Consider the following 14,431-nt stretch of genomic DNA (forward strand, 5'->3'; position numbering starts at 1 on the left):
TTAGAAATTACAGTGTAAATGTATAATTTCATAGCTCTGCAAAAGAATAAAAAAGAAACCCAGAAAAAGTGAAAGAACTTTTTTCATTTTCTTAGTGATGGAGGGGAGTGCTCAAAATCTTTAGCTTTAAAAATGGGCAGGTAATACCATTGTTTAAAGTCGAAATGAAGCAGTTGAGGTTTCTCCCTGCCCTTCGAGTCTAGGGAAAGAAAATGATTCTATACTAGAAAAGTGGGTTTTTAAACATTTGCTGCCTAGAAAAATTGGCTTCCTTCATTAGTCATCTTAAGGCTTTTGAGGTTTTTGCCAGTTTTATTTAACTGATACGTTTACATGTTACTGTGGCAGCTTCAGAATTTTTATTTAATAACCTAATTTAACTTCATTAGTTGTGATTTAATCTCAGGTTATTTCATTTAACATTTGTTTCTGAGGTATGTTCTGTTATTATTTCCATTTTACAGATGAGAATATCAAGTCTTAAGAGTTTAAATAACATGCTCAATTTCTCACAGTTAAGAAATGGTGAGACCAGCATTCAAACTCAGGTAGTCTGACTATAGAACCTGTACTCTTAAGTACTATTTTCTGTTGCTTCTTATATTAGTGCATGATTGGGGGGAAGGGGGGGTGCAGTATGTATTTTTAAATTTTCATTTATGGTTCTGCATTTTTATAACTTATTGAAGATGGAAGATCCCTTCTGTGGTCATAAGTATGTATTACTGGGCTATGTGAACTTTTTCCTAGGTATTGTGATGATTTTTTGGCCTAGATTTTATGAAACCTCATTATTAAAATAACTTTCATCTACATTCTGATTAATAAGAACAGTAACTGCCATTTTTTAGTATAAAGTGCTTTACATACACTGTCAAAACCAGGAATTGATTTGGGGAAGGTTTTAGAGAAATATTTTAGGAGAAATGATCCTTGAGGTGAAAGTAAGCATGGTAAATTCTAGGAATTGAAAGGCACCTTTGACAGAAAGCCATGGGTTTGGCATGGGACGGGTTGTGAAGAAAGATCAAACACAAGAGAAAGGCAAGGACCAGATGATAGAGAAACCAGTTTTTATTTTATTCTGATAATATAGAAGGCCCTTGGATCAGCCATTGACTGAGAGACATAATATATAGGATATTATAATAGTTCAGACCAGGGGATGATGGTAGCATGAACTTGGGTGATAATGTTGGAAATGTGGAAGTGAATATAGATTGGACAGATATTTAATAGATAGTATCATTAGGGCCTGTACATTGGTTGGCTGCAGACAGGATAAAGAGAGAAGTTATGTAGGCCTTTGACCTGTGCAACTATATAGATGGTAGTGCCCTTAATGGAAATAGGGAATTTGAAGATGGACTAAGGTTATAGTTGAAGAGAACATGTTTAATTTGAGTAGTGATATATTTGAGGTACCTGAGTGTCAAGGAGTTGGATATGTTGAGTAGGCAGTTTGGATATGTGGATCAAGAGCTCATATTTGAGAGTAAAGCTTTGGAACAGATGAGCTTCCCTTCCTGCCAAAGAAAAGAATACAGAGTGAGAAAAAGGAAAAAGCTTAGGAAGAAGCCTTTGAAGAGCTAAACATTACATGGTTAGAAGAGGGAAGGGGACACTAAGTATTAACAAAGGGGTTGAAGGAAACATGGATGTTGTAGAAGCCAAGAGAAAAGCAGATTTCAATAAGGAAAGTATTGCTTCAGTTGGATCTACTGAGAGGTCTCCTCAAGATAACTGAAAAGTTTTGGTTGTTATTTGGTGACATGAAGGCATTTGTGAATACCAAGAACCATTTTGATGGGGTTTTAAATGCAGAAATCAGATTGGAATGGTCTGTAGAGGGAGAAGAAGGTTAGTTGAAGCAAGTAAAAATCATATTAATATGTTAAGCCACAATGAGCTGGTTTATGCATAAAATTTAACGGCCTTATAATTTTCTTGATTAATGTACTCTAGTAGTTACCTACTATTATAATAAGTGTGTGTGCAGTGTCAGAGTTACCAGGAAGAAATATCACAGTGGAGAAAACATGTGGTCTCAAAGGATAACTGTTAGAAGAGAAACTCCAGGACCTTTAGGTATTGGACAGTTACCATTAGTGAGATACCTTATGATTGTTTTATCTGTGTTCCTGCTTTTCTGAATGTAAAAACATATACAGACTTCTTGGTGCTTTTCAAAAGTTTTTCCTGTCAGTCTTGAAATCATGTGAATCCTGTATAGGTTGTCTTCCTTTTCCAGTACAGGGACAAGGATTCTCAAGGAGAAAATCAATAAAGGGGTCTTCTCCAAAAGAAATTGCATTTAAGTGTTTTTATTTTTCTTAGAGAAATATGTATCAGTCATCTTATTTGCATTGTCATTCAAGAATAGAAGATATACAAAGTGCCAAAGTCAGAAACAAGGTACAGAGCCCACTATCTCCACTACTTCTTTAATTTAGGAGGTATGGGGATTGAACTCAGGACCTTATACATCGGAGGCAAGTGCTCAACCACTGAGCTACATCTGCTTCCCAATGTGAGGTGGTTTTTTCGTTTGTTTTTTTTCTGTTTTTAGAAAGAACTGGGGATCGAACCTGGGATACCTCATGCATGGGAAGGAGGCGCTCAATCACTTGAGCTACATCACCTGTCCTCTACTACTTTTTAATATAGTGCTTGAAAGTAGTAGCCAGCAAAAGTAGGCAAGAGAAAAATATTATAAGTATAAAAATCATTTTTGTGGACAATGTGATTATAAACTTGGAATATCTAGGAAAGTTAACCAAAAAAATTACTACCAATGAGAATTCATTAAGATAGCAGAAAACAATACCTTTTAGATATATATACATACATTCATACACACATTCACGCACATACGGTAGAAGATATAATGGAACAAAATACCCTTTTTACAGTATCAACAACAAAAAAGATAAAATACCTAGTAATAAATTTTAACAAATATGGAAAATCCCATATGAAGAATCATTAGCATTCTATTGAGAACACAAAAGGAAACTTGATCTAATGGGAAGGCAAGCACATATCCTTTCCCATAGTGAGAAGACTTAGCATCATAAAGATACTACTTTTCCATAAGGAAACATAGATATATATATTTTTTAATTATTTATTATTTATTTTTAAAATTACATTATGAAAAATATGAGGTCCCATTCAACCCCACCGCCCCCGCCCCCCACTCCCCCCACAGCAACACTCTCTCCCTTCATCATGACACATCCACTGCACCTGGTAAGTTCATCTCTGAGCATCGCTGCACCCCATAGTCAATGGTCCACATCATAGCCCAGACTCTCCCACGTTCCATCCAGTGGGCCCTGGGGGGATCCACAATGTCCCGCAATTGTCCGTGAAGCACCATCCAGGACAACTCCACGTCCCGAAAATGCCTCCACATCTCATCTCTTCCTCCCGTTCCCCACACCCAGCAGCCACCATGGCTACCGTTCCCACACCCATTCCACATTTTCTCTGTGGACATTGGATTGGTTGTGTCCATTGCACATCTATGTCAAGTGAGGGCTTAGATTCCAGATGGGTACTGGATGCACTCCTCCCGCTTCCAGTTGTAGACACTCTAGGCTCCATGTTGTGGTGGTTGACCTTCTTCAACTCCATGTTAGCTGAGTGGAGTAAGTCCAACAAATCAAAGTGTAGGAGCTGAAGTCTGTTGAGGCTCTGGGCCTGGGTGTCATATTATCAGTCCAGAGATTCAAATCCCCTACATATATCTTAAACCCAGCACCAACTACAATTCCAATAAAGTAGCATGCAAGTCTTGTGAAAAGAGATCCCCTCTGAGTCCAATTCCATCATGCAGAAACACCAGCTCCAAAGAAGGGCTATCTGTCATGGCAGTGAACCCCTTCCGCCATGACCATAGAACCCGTGGGTCTCTTTATCCCTCAAAAGAACCAATACCTGGGGTTGTATCTACCTTATCTGTCTCTTAGACTCTGTTCAGTTGTACATAGGGGTATTCCTTCTGACAACCTCCAGACTCTTTTAGAGACTCACAGCCTTATAATCTCATTTCTCCTTTCCATTTCCCCCTTACATTAGGTCAAACAGCTTCCCGAAGTCATGTTATTATATGTAGACAGGTATATTCTGCTGTTCCGCATTGAATCTTTAATTCAAGGTCATTTTCTAGTTGCTTCTTCAGCTGGTATGTGGTAGTGATCCCTCGGTGCCAGGGAGGCTCATCCCCGGGTGTCGTGTCCCACGCTGGGGGGAATGCATCACATCTACACGCTGAGTTTGGCTGTGAGAGTGGCCACATTTGAGTAACATGAAGGCTGTCAGGAGGAAACCCCCAGGCACAATGCTACTCTAGGCCTTGTTCTTATTGCAGGTGTACAGGCTCAAAAGTGTAACCATTAGTATCACGAGCCCACCGTTGGGCCCTCCCTCCTTCCTGGTTCTTGCCGTTGCACCTGGAGGATTGCCGCTGCTCTCCCAGGGCCCACAACAGTGACCCCCCGGCCAGGAGCCCAGTACCCCCCCAGCTGTTGTTTTTGTTTCCCCTATGAGTATATATAGACATTACCATATACCCTGGGCCTATGCCCTGTATAACTCCCTGTCAACCATATATATCCTGTCAATAACATCCCATATCAGTATTCCTCCGCTGCCATTGTTGAACCACTCTGTGATCCAAAACTTCCCGTAAAGTGAATCCCAACATAATGTCAGCTTCAGAAGAGTCTTAGATCACCGAAATTCATATATACAATATACAGTATTTCCCCAGATCCACCATAAAACCTTTTCCCTTGCACAGCAATAATCTTTTAACTTATTCATATCATATTTCCTGAAACTGATGTACAGATTCCGAAACTATAGTTTTCAAACAAGGTGACATTTGTGCTTACTATGTGCTCCATACTTTAGGCTGTACAGTTTTCTAAATTTTTTAGTTATCCTGTTTTGTCTTATGGTTTTCATTATTAGTCTGTCGTCCCCTATATGTTTTTGGTGTAATATTAGCTATTTTATATTCATCCTCGTGTACTCTCACATAACTCCTCTTTTGCCCCCTTATTTACCTTTGTTCCATCCATTCCACATCCATTTTCCCCTCCCCTTAGGGCCCACAACGCCTGCCAATCTAATGCCCTGGGAGCCGTCCTTTCTCACGAGAGATACAGTTCTCTCTATTCGACGGCATTAGTCTTCCCCAGGATATGGGTCCACCCCACCCAATGGTAGAACCCACCTTGGCAAAATGAGCCTTCAGCTATTCCCTCCGGAGTCCGTCACGCATCAGACCATACCCCCTGAGCGTCCTAACCAGGTAACCCTCCTACTTATACTTTGATACGTTTTACTCAACATTTAGTTCTCAACGAACTTCTGACACTCTCCCATATTCGTATGTTGCCCCTCCCTCCCACCTATTTCTTGGACAATATTACCCCTCTTCCCATCCCCAGCCCCCCTCAGACCCAGAAAACCCCACCCGAAGGTAACCCCTTGCCCCCATTTTGTCCCTTCTTTGTGCTCATACTTACCGCCAGCTCATCACAGATTCCACTCCTGCAGACATTAACTCACATCCTTCCTCCACCCCCCGATTTCCTGTAAGCCACTTTTCCAGACTCTAGCTCTCTGAGGTAGTTAACTTATTTCATATCATTGAGGTCATATAGTATTTGTCCTTCAATGCCTGGGTTGCTTCACTCAACATAAGATTCTCAAGGTTCATCCATGTTATCACGTGCGATTGTAGTGTATTGGTTCTTACAGCTGAGTAGTATTCCATTGTGTGTATATACCACATTTTATTGATCCACTCATCTGTTGATGGACATTTGGATTGATTCCAACTTTTGGCGATAGTGAACAATGCTGCTATGAACATTGGTGTACATATATCAGTTTGTGTCCTTGTTTTCAGATCTGATGGGTATATACCCAGCAGTGGTATTGCTGGGTCATATGGCAGATCTATGGATAATTTTTTGAGAAACCGCCAAACTGTCCTCCAGAATGGTTGGATCCTTCTGCATTCCCACCAGCAATGGATGAGTGTTCCCCATTCTTCACATCCTCTCCAGCATTTGTATTCTACTGTTTTTTTCATGGCTGCCAATCTTATGGGAGTAAGATGGTATCTCATTGTAGTTTTGATTTGCATTTCCCTGATAGCTAGAGATTTGGAGCATTTTTTCATGTGCTTTTTAGCCATTTGTATTTCTTCTTTGGAGAAGTATCTGTTTAAATCTTTTTCCCATTTTTTAAATGGGTCGTTTATCTTTTTGTTTTCAAGATATATGAGTTCTTTATATATGCAAGTTATAAGTCTCTTATCAGATATATGGTTGCCAAATATTTTCTCCCATTGTGTGGGTTCCCTTTTTACTTGACAAACTCCTTTGAGGTGCAGAAGGCTTTAATTTTGAGGTAGTCCCATTTATCTATTTGTTCTTTTGCTGCTCGTGCTTTTGGTGTGATATTCATGAAGCCATTTCCTATTACAAGGTCCTGTAGATGTTTCCCTACACTGCTTTCTAAGGTCTTTATGGTCTTGGCTCTTATATTTAGGTCTTCGATCCATCTTGAGTTGATCTTTGTATAAGGTGTGAGATGGTAATCCTCTTTCATTCTTCTACATATGGCTATCCAGTTCTCCAGGCACCATTTGTTGAATAGGCTATTCTCTCCCAGTTGAGAGGGTTTGGTGGCTTTATCGAATATTATATGGCTATATACATGAGGTTCTATATCTGAACTTTCAATTCGATTCCATTGGTCTGTGTGTCTCTCCTTATGCCAGTACCATGCTGTTTTCACTACTGTAGCTTTGTAGTATGTTTTGAAGTCAGGAAGTATGATTCCTCCTATTTCGTTTTTCTTTTTCAATATGTCTTTGGCTATTCGGGGCCTCTTTCTATTCCAAATAAATTTCATAGTTAGTTTTTCTAGTTCCTTAAAGAAGGCTGTGTTGATTTTTATTGGGATTGCATTGAATGTGTAGATCAGTTTTGGTAGGATAGACATCTTAATAATATTCAGTCTTCCTATCCATGAACAGGGAATATTCTTCCATTTATTTAGGTCTTCTTTGATTTCCTTGAACAATCTTGTATAGTTCTTGATGTATAAGTTTTTTACCTCTTTAGTTAAATTTATTCCTAAGTATTTGATTTTTTTATTTACTATTGTGAATGGTATTTGTTTCTTGATTTCCTCCTGATCTTGCTCATTATTGGTGTACAGAAATGCTACTGATTTTTGCGCATTGATCTTATAACCTGCGACTTTGCTAAACTCATTTATGAGTTCTAGGAGCTTTGTTGTAGATCTCTCAGGGTTTTCTATGTATAGGATCATGTCATCTGCAAATAATGAAATTTTGACTTCTTCCCTTCCAATTTGAATGCCTTTTATATCTGGTTCTTGTCTCAGTGCTCGAGCAAGTACTTCCAAGACAATGTTAAATAGGAGCGGAGACAATGGGCATCCTTGTCTTGTTCCTGAGTTTAGAGGGAAGGATTTCAGGATTTCGCCATTGTAAACAATGTTGGCTTTCGGTTTTTCATATATACTCTTTATCATGTTCAAAAAGTTTCCTTGTATTCCGATCTTTTGGAGTGTTTTTATCAGGAAGGGGTGCTGTATTTTGTCAAATGCCTTTTCTGCATCTATAGATATAATCATGTGGTTTTTTTCTCTCAATCTGTTTATATGGTGTATTACATTGATTGATTTTCTTATGTTGAACCATCCTTGCATACCTGGAATAAATCCCACTTGGTCATGGTGTATAATTTGTTTAATGTGTTGTTGAATACGATTAGCAAGTATTTTGTTAAGTATTTTTGCGTCTAGGTTCATTAGAGAAATTGGTCTGTAATTTTCCTTTCTTGTGGTGTCTTTGTTTGGCTTTGGTACTAGGGTAATGTTGGCATCATAGAAGGAATTAGGCAGTGTTCCTTCTGTTTCGATTTTTTGGAATAGTTTCAACAGGATTGGTGTTAGTTCTTTCCGGAATGTTTTGTAGAATTCACCTGTGAAGCCGTCTGGCCCTGGGCTCTTCTTAGTTGGGAGATTTTTAATGACTGATTCTATCTCTTTGCTTGTGATTGGTTTGTTAAGATCATCAACTTCTTCTTTCGTCAGTATGGGCTGCTTATGAGTTTCTAGGAATTTGTCCATTTCCTCTAAATTGTCATTTTTGTTGGAATATAGTTTTTCAAAGTATCCTCTTATGATAGTCTTTATTTCTGTGGGGTCAGTGGTGATATCACCTTTCTCATTTCTTATTTTGTGTATTTGCATCTTTTCTCTTTTTTTCTTTGTTAGTCTCGCTAAAGGTTTGTCAATTTTGTTGATCTTCTCAAAAAACCAGCTCTTGGTCTTGTTTATTTTTTCAAGTGCTTTCTTATTTTCTATTTCATTTAGTTCTGCTCTTATCTTTGTTATTTCCTTCCTTCTTCTTCCTGTTGGGTTACTTTGTTGTTGTTTTTCTAATTCCGTCAAAAGTGCAGTTAGTTCCCCAATTTTTGCTCTTTTTTTTTGATATATGAATTTATGGCTATAAATTTCCCTCTCAGTACCACTTTTGCTGCATCCCATAAATTTTGGTATGTTGTGTTATCATTATCATTTAAGGAAACATAGATATTTAAGACCTCCCATCCCTTTAAATTCTAGACAATCTAATTCTGAAGTTTACATGGAAAGTGGAAAAAGAAGACAACCAGAAGACCAAAGGAAAAGAAAAATATGGGGGATTAGCCTTACGAGATGATAAAATATACTATGAATTCTTAATAATTAAAACATTTTGGTTCTGTCTTATGAATAGACAGAATAGTAAACCATAAGTCTAGAAATAGACTCATGAAAGTGATTAATATATGGCTGTGATAAACTTGATCAAGAACAGGCAAACTACAATAAATGGTGCTGGGAAAACTGGATAGGCATCTGGAAGAACAAGATTTTAGCCATACCTCATATTTTACATCAGAATGAACTCTGTATGTATCAGATTTAATGTAAAAAATGAAACTATAAATGTACTTAGTAAAAATATGGCCAAATTGGAGTAGGGGAAGTCTTTTCAAAGTAGCTCTCCAAGTCGAATGGTCAGGGAGTGGATATAGCTCAGTAGTTGAGCACCTGCTTCCCATATACCAGGTCCTGGGTTCATTCCCCATACCTCCTTTAAAAGAAAGCAACTGATGGTCATAAAATATTGATAAATTTAAGTACATAAAAATTTAAAACCCTAGGAGCCAAACAAGGTAGAGGCAGGGAAGCTGGAACCTATTATAGACAAAAGCCCAATTTCCTTTGTAATGCTTTTATAAATTAACAAAAAAAAATCAGCAACTCATTAGAAAAGTAGATGAAAGATATGAACAAACAGTACAAAAATGAGGTGTAAAATGACTCAGCCTCATACTGAATATTTTTCCCACCTATTAGATACACAAGCATCAAAAAGTTCCACAATATAGAAGTATATGGCAAGGTAATAGGGAAAAGTCACTCATGCATGGCTGGTAGGGATATGGGCTGATAACAACTACTGTAGAAACCAATGTGGCAGCATATTGGACCAGAAATTGTTTCTTTTGATTTATCCTAGATCTATACGTACAAATGTATAAATTAATATATTTGCAAAGTTATCTTTTACAACATTCTTTATAATAGCAGATGACTGAAACAATATGCTGAAAAAATTATACTGTGCATGTCTAACCATCAATGAATATTACCAGATATTACCAGGAAGAATGAGGTAGCTTGCTTTCTTCTGTCCAGGATCTCCAAGATTTATTGTTAAGTGAAGAAAACAAGATGCAGCACAGTGAATAAAATGTGCTATCTTTGAGTAAGAAAGGGGAAAAGAAAAGTATTTTTTTGCTTGTGCTTGTATTAAGAAAGTCTGGAAAGAAATACACACACATACAAATGAATAAGTGTCTTTATTTTTGTGGGGAGGACACAAAGATGGTGAGAAGAAGAATTTCCCCCCTTTACCATTTTATGTTTCAATTTTTTAAAAACCTATATAAGTATATTACTGAATCTGTAAACAAAAAGGGATCCTAAAAAGACAAAAACAGTATGTCTACAGAATGGCTAAATAGAAAGGGAGGTAGAAGAGAAGAGATAAGAGAATAGGAGAGAGAGAAGGTATGAAGAAAGATGATAGAGTAAAAAAAGGAAATACTAAAGGAGAGCAAAGAACAGAAAAGAATAGAAAAAAATGAGTAATCAAAAATAATAAATGAATGACTTTGAAAGGTGAATTTACATTTGTACTCATCTTTGGCTAACTTAACCATCATAATTATTCCTATGTAGTTTGGGAGACTGTAAGAAGGATGCTTTTAGCAACATAGGGACAGTTGTGTACAAATTGTACAAATTGCTCATAAGGCCTTAATGTTTCTAGTACTTTTATGCTAAAGACAATTTCTTAATGTTGCTTTTAGTTAAATGTTTAAGCTATTAATTCTGAATCATTTATTATATTTTAGCACATAATTTAAACATAGGTTTAAATTATGAGCTCCTCGCAGGCAAGCATCATTTCTCATTCATTTTTGCGTGCTGTCAATTGTGTTATCGTGGTGTTTTTCTTAATTACAACTTCATCAAGATATAATTCACACATCAAATTCATTCCTATAAAGTACACATTTCAGTAATTTTAATAAATGCATAGATTTGTGCAACAATCGCCGCTATCTAATTTTAGAATATTTTCATCATCCCAAAAAAGAAAACTGGTACCCATTAACAGTCACTTCCCTTCTTCCCCTCCCCCCCAGATCCTGGCAACCATTAATCTACTTTCTATCTCTATTGAGTTTTGCATATTCTGAACATTTCATACAAATTGCATACAGTAATGTGGCCTTTTGTGATTGACTTCTTTTGCTTAGCATAATGTTTTCAGTGGTAATCCATGTGTAGCATATATTATTACTTCATTCCTACTTATGGCTGAATATAATTCCATGTATTATTATTGATTGACCTTTGGGTTATTTTTGGGTTTTGGCTATTATGAATAATGCTGCTGTTAACTTTTGTTATGGATTTTTGTGTGGACATATATTTTCACTTCTCTTGGGTATATGTCTAGCAATAGAATTGCTGAAACATATGGTAACTCTGTTTAGCATTTTGAGGATCTGTCAAACTGTTTTTCCAAAGTCCTTGTACCATTTTACAATCCCAGCAGCCACGTATGAGAGTTTCAGTTTCTCTGCATCCTTGCTAATACTTGTTTTTGTCTTTTTTTTTTTCTTTTTAGCATCCTAGTGGGTATGAAATAGGTTAAGTGGCATTTCCTTTTGCTTTTGATTTACATTTCCATAACGACAGTGATGTTCAGCATCTTTTCATGTGCTGATTGGCCATTTGTATATCTTCTTTGGATAACTGACTATTCAAATCATTTACCTATTTTTAAATTGGGTTATTTATCTTACTTTCGAGTTGTAAGAGTTCCTTACATTCTAGATATAAGTCCTTTATCAGATACATGATTTGGAAATATTTTTTCACATTCTGTGGGTTGTCTTTTCATTTGCAAGATGCTGTCCTTTGAAACACAAAATTTTTAGATTTTGATAAGGTCTAATTTTTCTTTTTTTTATTGCTTGTGCTTTTGGTGTCATGTCTAAGAAACCATTGATAATCCAAGGTCATGAAGATTCACTTCTATTTTTTTTCTTGGAGTTTTAAAACTCTCATATTTACTTCTGTGGTTGAGTTTGAATACTTTTTGTATATGATATGAGGTAGAGGGTCTAATAACTTCTTCTGTATGTAGATATAAAATTGTCCTAGCGCCATTTGTTTAGAAGACCATTTATTCCCCGGTTGAATTGTCTTAGCACACTTGTTGAAAATCAGTTTGCCATAAATGTAAGGGTTCATTTCTGGACTCTTAGTTCTGTTCCTTGATAATATGTCTACTTTATGCCATTACCACATTATCTTAATTACTTTAGCTTTGTAGTAAGATTTGAAATTGGAAAGTTTGAGTTATGAGTTATTTTATTCTTCTTTTTCAAGATTGTTTTGGTACCCCTGCATTTCCATATGAATTTTAGAATTAGGTTGTCAACCCGTGCATTGAATCTGTAGATAAATTTGGGAGTATTGTCACCTTAACAATATTAAGTCTTCCAGTCCATGAATGTTATGCAGAATTAATTGAATTCTAATCTATTCCCTAATTTTCTCTTTTATCCTTCCTCACTTTTGATAAAAGACTGTATTTCTTCCATCAATAAGCTCTATGATCCACACTCTCCATTTCAAAATCTACACTGATACTTTCTTCTTTTTTCCAAAGTTATTAACCTGTACTCTTGTTTCTTTCTCATCTGGTTCCTCTGTGATCTTGTTGTTTTGATTATTCACTATAATACTCCATTTTTATTTCATTTCAGTGTTCATATTCCGTTTCTCATCTTCCCAGCTCCTTCCTCTTTGCCTTTAAACATTTCAGCCTCCTCATCCTTAACATTATCTTGAGTGGATTGCCTCCTAACTATTGCTTCCCTTCTTTTTCATATTTCTTTCATCTCCCAGTTTCTTAATAAGTGGGCTATTCCCCCACTTCTGTTGCTTTTATCTCCCATTCACTTTTTAACCCCTTATTCCTTGCCTTCTTGAAGCAGTGTGTTAAAACAGAGAAGTAAGAATTAGATGCCCAAAAGCCATCAAGTTCTTCCCAGGTTCCTTGTCTAAGTCCCTTAACATTTCTGTACTTCAGTATTTCTTCTCTGTAAAATGAGCGAAATTGGTCTAGATTAGTTAAGATATCTTTGTCACGCTGTACTTTGGTTCAAAAAGAAATCGTAGTCTGAGCTCCAGTATACAAAGGTGGAGCTACTCAGTACTCAGTTGTGGGTGGCAAACTTAGAGTCTTTTGAAACCCACCAGCCTTTTTGGATCTCCCATGGAACCCCCAAGAACACAGTTTGAAAACCCCTGGAAGATCTCTTAGCCCACAAATTTGATAACCCTGTACCAAAGTTGCAGTCTTGAAAGTTTCAAAAAATTTACTTGTTGCCAAAGTAAATTATCTTCTGAGGCACCATTTCTCCTAGATATCTTATGGTATTTGAACCCTTAGTTCTTCTGTTTTTCCCCCAAGTTTTCTGTCCCTGGCTTTATTTACACAGTGATCTCTCCAAGGCTACCCAGTTTGGATTCCAACTTTTCCAAATCATACCAGCTCATAGTTCCTTCTTCCCACAAATACTCTGTAACAGTCATCATTTATGCCATTAATTTGACACCAAAATTGCGCAAGGTACTTCGGTACTTTGAGCTACATAAAGATAAATTAGGCACAGAGTCTACCTACAGAAATGTAATCTGGTAGAAGAGTAGAGATGTACAAAATAATTGAGTTTAAAGTAATGAGCACCATACAGGTACAGATGAAGTTCTGTGGAAATTTTTAAGAAAACGAAGCTAGCTTTTCCTAGGGGAATAGAATAGAGTATCCCAGAAGAGATGGGTTGGGTTTTGAAGGGAATGTAGTATCTGAACATGCAAGTTGACATTCCTGACTGAAGGAGCAAAATGAATCAAGGCAGAGAGGTAGGAAAGTGTGAGATGGTAGGTATTTTGCTTTGGCTAAAAAGAGGGTTAAGAAGGAAAATGGAATACAAAAAGTTATAAAAGTAAACCAGAGCTGGATTTTGTTTTCTTCATTTTTGTTTGTTTGGTTTTTTGTTTTTAAATAAGGTGTACATCTTGTCTTCCCAAATACATTATAAACTCTTTGAAGACAAGTAGTGTATCGTGTATCTTATACATTTAACCTCCCACAGTAGGATTATAGGTAGAAGAGAAGTATTCAGTAAAATGTTTAGTCAAGATAACTGCTTGTCACACCTTTCTGTGTACTTAGACCATGCTTTTATCAATAAAAACTATTTTAGATCTCCATAATAATCATTCATTATAGCTAAGAAGTCCCTAAGGGTTGACAGAAAAATTTGGAGTATATCCAATTAACATCACTCCATTTAATTCATTTCTAAAAGGACATGAGACATGCTGGTTTGCACTGATTTTTAAAAAATCAATATAAATGAACCTTACTTTTGAAATTTAATCTCTAATTTAAGATCTTTCTATAATAGCTTAGTAAATTAGATTGTAAAGATATTTTCCTAGGATTCAAATTGCATTTACCCACAAGTATTTTTTAAAAGAAATAAAAAATTCTAAAGGTATACCCAAAAGTCGTGCTGGACTATGTGTAGGTGAAAATTTTCTTTTTTCAGAGAATTTTCTAAAATATTATTTTGTATGATTGAGAAAGATACAAGAGACATCAGCTACTCTACTGAAACAGTGTTCATATTGCTATAAATTCCTGGTACTCTCAGTCTCTGAAAAGAGT

General features: G+C 36.4%; 1 protein-coding gene across 7 annotated transcripts in view; it reads left to right on the forward strand.

Annotated features, from left to right (window-relative positions):
• Nucleotides 1-14,431, forward strand: part of ZNF148 (zinc finger protein 148) — a 148,750-nt gene that overhangs the window by 126,309 nt on the left and 8,010 nt on the right. The window lies entirely within an intron of this gene.

The sequence above is a fragment of the Dasypus novemcinctus genome, chromosome 4 (genome assembly GCF_030445035.2).
Source record: "Dasypus novemcinctus isolate mDasNov1 chromosome 4, mDasNov1.1.hap2, whole genome shotgun sequence".
NCBI classification, from domain to species: domain Eukaryota; kingdom Metazoa; phylum Chordata; class Mammalia; order Cingulata; family Dasypodidae; genus Dasypus; species Dasypus novemcinctus.